The following is a 6,272-nucleotide window of genomic DNA, read 5'->3' on the forward strand; positions in this document are numbered from 1 at the left end:
GAACCCAATGGCTCCTGCTTTCTACTTCTGGAGGCAAAGAAAGTCAAAGGAACAAAACACCATTTTCAAAGTGTGTCAGTTGTAGGAAAAAAAATGTGTCCTATATACCTTCATATCTCTATATCCTTTTATAAAGCAGCATGTAAAACAGTTGGGACCATAAGCCCCACTCTCCAGGACTTCTGTCTTTCATCAGGCTGAAGGATAAGCTGGGTTTGTTGCCTTTAAAGGAAAACTGGTTTGGGAAACAGCCATTTAAGCAAGGCTGGGACGGGTCAACTTAAACCACCAGGAAGTTGAAAGCCTAGGAGATAGCACCTCTGTAGGCTTTTGATTTCTTTCAGGGCGTGTAGCCTTCTCATGCCGGTCAGCCTGCAAGTGAAGGAAAGTTGTCAGGGTTATAGAATCATAGACTGTCAGTGCTGGAAGGAATCATAGCAGTCATGCAGTCCTGGGGATGGCCAGTACTTGCTGTGGTTGTACCGTTGCAGACATCACTAATATATCCTGGCACATTTCCCTTCTACACATGGTGATAGTTCAGCTAGTCACTATCAGTTTATCTATGTTGGCACAAGTCATAAAACCCATCTGCTCTCCTTTAGTTCTTCTTCACTCCTTTGTTTTACAGATGTGATAACCCAGGCCCAGAGAGGTGAAGCAACCTGGCCTAGGTAACATAGTGAGTTAGTGACATAGGCAAACCTAAGCCCCGGGTCAAATTTCATGTCTAAGATAACCAGAAGAGGCAATGCAAGTAACAGGCAAATAATTCACATCTCATCCTCAACTTTGCATGCATCCTGAGTCACTAGTAGTGAGCTGTTCACTAAGGATGGGAGCATAGGTTCATCCCAGAGATAGGGTGGTCTGCGCATCGAGTCCTATGATTAAGGATCGAGAGTTGACATCCCCTTTGTCTGGGCAAAGATAGGTTCTGCTCCCCCTGAATATTCTTCAAGTGAAGCTTTACTGATGGCCTTTCAAAAAGCCCATGATCCCTTGGCCATATAAACAAAATTAGCAGTAAAGAAAAAGATTTCTCCTGTTTAGGTCCAATTATTTTAGCTCCTGAGTTTGAGTCTTGAGGATTTTTGGCTGGTATTATATTATATTACATGAATTTTGAGTCTTGCTTGAAATAAAAGGCTAACAGGAGATGGGGTGTTATGCTGAGTATCTGAAAAGGTCCACCTTAGTAAATCATAATATGTCTCTATGTGTTTTTCCTTTCTCAATGCTTCTTGCCTTTCCTAAAGTCCTTTCCTCCATGTGCAGCATAGTTTGGGTGGAGGTAGGAATAAGAAGCAGATAGTTCTTACCTTAAAAGAAAAATAACTTGGCAGTCAAGAGAAAATTGATGGCAACACTCTTGGCAAACAGCATTCGGAGCCCCAGCACTGCAAGGGACATCATGTTCACCTTCCCGGCTTGCACTGCAATTGAATGAGAATGACAGTGGTGGCTTCAGCAAGAGACTAAATTTCCTTCCAGAAATTGGACCCACAGTACCGAAACCAGCCTGCCCTGAATCACCATCATTCTTCCTGGTCTGAAGCCCAGCTTGGTGCCAGATAGCCTTCAGAGACCTAAGGCTGCTATTCACATCCAGTAAGGCAAGCTTTGGAAAAACCCATGCTTGCAGCCAGGCAAACTCTGCTTAGAGAGTCAGAGGGAATCAACTGGGCTCAGGTATGGTTTTTGTTTTCTTTTGAAATGATTTTGGGCCACATCTGACAATGACAGAGTTTGCTTTAACCTCAGTTCTGAAGTTGGCCCTTTGGTTTCAACTAACCTTGGGGCTCATAGCAGGTCTCTGGAGTTTGAGTTTGATTGATGTTTTCAGGTTCCTTTGGCTTTGGACTTTCTGGAACAAACAGCAGTGGTCAGGGTTACAATGATAACCGAGAGGCTTAAGGTATTTCAGGTTTTAAAACTGGATTTCAGGTTTTACTTACTTAGACTTTAAGTAAGTAAACTAAGGACCAGAGAAGTGACTTGGTTAAGGTCCTATAGCTATTTGCACAGTCAACATACTTCCTGTCCTGAGACTTTTTTCCATTGTACCATGAGGCCCACATGCAGGTATGCCTCTAATTTGTAAGAACAACTAGAATAATTAACACCATGATAAGCTGGACTGCCCTTTGTTATGGCATTCACACTAGATTAGACCTCACATGAATTTTCAACCCTAGAGTCTTTAGGATGAAGGAGACAGGGGTTGGTGAAGAGGAGAGATGGGGATGAAATAAGATGTGCTTTATCTTAGATTCCAGTGCAGAGATGCAGAGAGTTTAATTCCTAGTCAATGATGGGAATTAGCCTAAGTCTTGAGTCTGAGCCTAAGTCTTGTTTCCAGCATGACGCCATGTTGAGAGTGATCTGTCAAGAGTTTACAACTCTGACTTCTCTTTCCCTTGACTTTTCTTCCCCACAATCGCAGCCCCTTGAGGCCAGATAGGACCTACCTGAAGTATTTTTCTTCGGTTTGAAGTCAGTAGAGCGCCAGGTTTGTTTGTTATGTTGAACTGAACATGTCACTGAATCTGGATCTCCATACTGACCAAGCTTGACGGCACTGTACCTCCCACCGGGAGAGATGACGATAGCAGGGTCATATTCTCTTATTATCTTGGATGATTCCAGACTTATAGTTACATCTTTGGGGTAGAACTCCTTCACCAGACAAGTGACATATGTCCCGTTTTTCATGACAAAAACGGATGGGTTGGCAACAGCCTGAATTTCTGCAAATATAATCAGTTTATTTTGTGAGATGATTATCCATGTGTGGGAGTTAAACCATGATGTTTTCCTCAATTCCTCTGGGGCCAAACACTACAATCCAGACTTTCCTGCATCCTGTTAGTGACCTGAGCTTGTTAGCACCTCTATGAAAGGATGGCTAAGAGAAGTAGACATGAAATGCAGCAGTTTGGCTTCTAGTTAGGAGCTGCTAAGAGATATATGGCTGGGAGCAGAGATAGAAAATGACAAATACAAAGAAGTATATTTTGAGTCTTTTGAGTTTCAAATATTTATGTTTTATTAAATAATCCTCTGGATAATCCAGTTAGGCTGAAAATCTCTCTGAATCAGTTGGTTTATTTTAAATGCATGAGCCCTTGGAATGAGATCAGGGCAAGGTCTGAGAAGGACTATATAACTGGTTCTAACACTCTGCAGATGGAGGTGTTTGTGTCATTTCAGGGTGTCATCCCCATTTTTTGGACTGGAAGGGATCTGCTAAAGTTAAGTGGTCCATCTCTCTGCCTTCAGGTGAATTCTTATGTAAGGGACCACCCTACAGTTTCTTTTGAGTCTTAATCAGAGAATTACAGCTATCATTCTCAGAAGTCCTTAGGAACATAAAACTAGTTTAAGCCCATTTCTTCTTGTTTTGTTCTAAGTGGAGTTGTGGAACACTGGTTACAATAATTGGGTCTCCTCCTGGCCTTCTCTCCTTTCATGCCTCATCTTGGACAGTCATCTATCTGCTACTCTGTATATGCATCTTTTTCTTTCCTTAAAACCAGAGTGGGGTTGGGGATTTTTCAAAGGGCTGTCCTGGAACGTGGAAGGAGAAAACCTTCATTGTTTTGTTTCACGGCATAGCTGAAGCCACTGATAACAGACACCGATAACCCCAGCAGTAACGGCTTGGAAACCACACGTTCTGCTCAGTCACCTCCCTCCAGAACTGTGGCATTTCTCTCTTACGATACTGACTTTGGTGAGATGGATTCCAGTTGATTTTCAAGGGAGCTTGAAAATGAGTTATAGAGAAAGGAAACTAGTCCATTATAAAGCAAAACCAAAATAACCCTATCTCCTTCGTTACTTAAGAGTGTGACCCAATCGTAGTCTGATTTAGTTGGATAATTAAGCCTTGCTTGGGATTTAAAAACCTAATTTCAAAGGCAGTTGCTAATGATCACTTTGGGCTGGAGAGACCTGGCTTGAATAATTTGAATAATGTGATATAACCAACAAGACAGATGTCTGAAGAAGGTCATACACTCAGGATATTGTGCTCTGAATCTGTTACTCAGCATTTCAGATAGAGCATAATGCATTGGTTTGGTAAAACATTTTTCTCAGATCCTCTTTCTCAATTAATGTCTATCCGTTCAAAACAATTGTTTGAAAGTAAAGTGTTTAACCCATTCTTTGGTGTCATGGTAACTAAAGAAAAGGCTATCTGACTGAATTGAACCTTTTTTAAAAAATGGGATGCAGGGCTTCCCTGGTGGCGCAGTGGTTGAGAGTCTGCCTGCCAATGCAGGGGACACGGGTTCGTGCCCCGGTCTGGGAAGATCCCACACGCCGCGGAGTGGCTAGGCCCGTGAGCCATGGCCACTGAGCTTGCGCGTCTGGAGCCTGTGCTCCGCAACAGGAGAGGCCACAACAGTGAGAGGCCCACATACCACAAAAAAAAATAAAAAATAAAAATTGGATGCATACAATATAGTTGCCCTATGTAACCTAGTCTATTTTATATTAGACCTAAACCAAAATTTGAAGTTGTATAAAATTTGCACTACATTGTAGTCTAAAATTTAAAGATGTAATCACTTATCTTTTGAGAATTTCCAGGCTTTCTCCTTGGTCCACAAACATAATTATATTTCAGCATGTATTGCAAAGTGCTATTTATTTGGGCAATTGTTATTTTATTTTCAGACTTTCTCTTTTTATGAGTACCCATCTAATGCTAAGGTTATGTGCTGGTAAACAATACAAAAAGAAGTGTATACCTTTCCTGAACAGTTTTTCTTAATTTATAAACTTAGAAGTCATCTATGTTCTAGATTCTCATAGAGTGTCTTACTGGTTCCCTAAGCATCGCAACATGGATAACAAATGTCACTCACAGTTTCAAAGGTCTCTGCCAATGTGGGATTTAACTTGAACACAAATCAGGTAAGTTTGCTCTACCTGATTACTCTGACCAGGCTGACCATTTCTCTCCTAAATCTTCCAGCTGCCGGACATTTTACAGGTGGCAACAAGTCATTCACACTAGTCAGCTTAGCTAAAGGGATGCCTAAGGATGAAGCAACCACCTTGGAGAATTTGGGCCTCTGCCCCTCCTCCACCTGATGCTCCAACTATTAGTATAATTCTTCTAGATTTCTTTCTGCTTTCTGGGCTGCTCTGAAGATTTCAGAAATAAGTTTTTTTTTTTTTTAAGTAAAAATAATTACAGAGCTACTACAGCTACTCAGCCTAATATCTTTACTGTGGCCCACTCCATCTGTACTACTCCAACTCCTAGTTATACTTTTTCACGTAATGCAAACTGGATGGCAACCCTAGTCCCAGGAGTCAATTCCTCCCTAGAAATGTATGGAAAAAAATCAACTCACGGGGCTCCACGAAGAGTTTGGTGCCAGCTCCAAAAAACATCTGTCAGGTGTCCCAGGAGCACATTGCGATGCTGCCTCACAGGTAACCAGCCTGGGGCTGGTCCTGGGGCCTGGGCTAGAACATCTGTATCCTGCCTCTCCAGCCTGGGTCCCAGCCTAGAGACCCCGCCACTCAGAGAGCTACAAAGCTGCTCTTTATTAGATCAGGGGTCAAACTCATAGAGTCTCAGTTCCCTTTGAAGCTAATAATAGTTTAACTGCTGGGTAAGGAGGTGAGCATGAAATCCCCAGCCAAGAAGCACTGGGACAGGGGACAGGGCTGAGACAGAGCAAGAGAAGAGGGTGACAGGTGACCAATAGCTGCCTTCAGGATGGAAAATTTAACATCCCGTTTATTGGGAGGGCTCTCCAAGAAGAACACATTAGCTTGGGAGCAGGGATGGGGCACTGAATATTGACATTTCTTGTAATGAATGTTAGGCCGAGGAGGGTTTAGACACAGATCTTGTTCTCATATTCCGGTCCTTCTCTTGGGTCACAATCCACCTTTTTGATTAGAAACCTAATTTCTTCCCCATCACTCAGACTGAGTCTCACAATAACAACAAACCTACTTTCTAATTCCCTGAGTCCATGGAAAGGCTTTCTAAGGACCTGAGGGTTGAACAAGAAATTGGTAGCCGACAGGGGAGCCCAGTGGTGCTATGTGTCATGGATACAGGTCAGAGAAGCCAGCGCTTGCTTTGGATTGCTTATTTTTGTTTTATAATTTCTCTTGAGTCTGGATCTAGATACAAGCCTCAGGAGGACAGAGTAATCATGTGAAATAGAACTTAAGGATGATTACTCTGTCTTATCACCCAAAAATCAAGAGTCTAGGGCTAGAGCTAGGCAAAGGGA

General features: G+C 42.4%; 1 gene segment (V, D, J or C); it reads right to left on the reverse strand.

The window, feature by feature from the left end:
- Window positions 1-246: 246 nt before the first annotated feature.
- LOC309958470 (T cell receptor delta constant-like) lies at window positions 247-5,436 on the reverse strand. The segment is given in 5 exons: window positions 5,373-5,436; window positions 2,472-2,750; window positions 1,796-1,867; window positions 1,323-1,436; window positions 247-372 (listed from the first exon to the last, which is right to left on the reverse strand).
- Window positions 5,437-6,272: the final 836 nt, after the last annotated feature.

The sequence above is a fragment of the Leucopleurus acutus genome, assembly GCF_964270905.1.
Source record: "Leucopleurus acutus genome assembly, chromosome: 1".
Taxonomy (NCBI): Eukaryota; Metazoa; Chordata; class Mammalia; order Artiodactyla; family Delphinidae; genus Leucopleurus; species Leucopleurus acutus.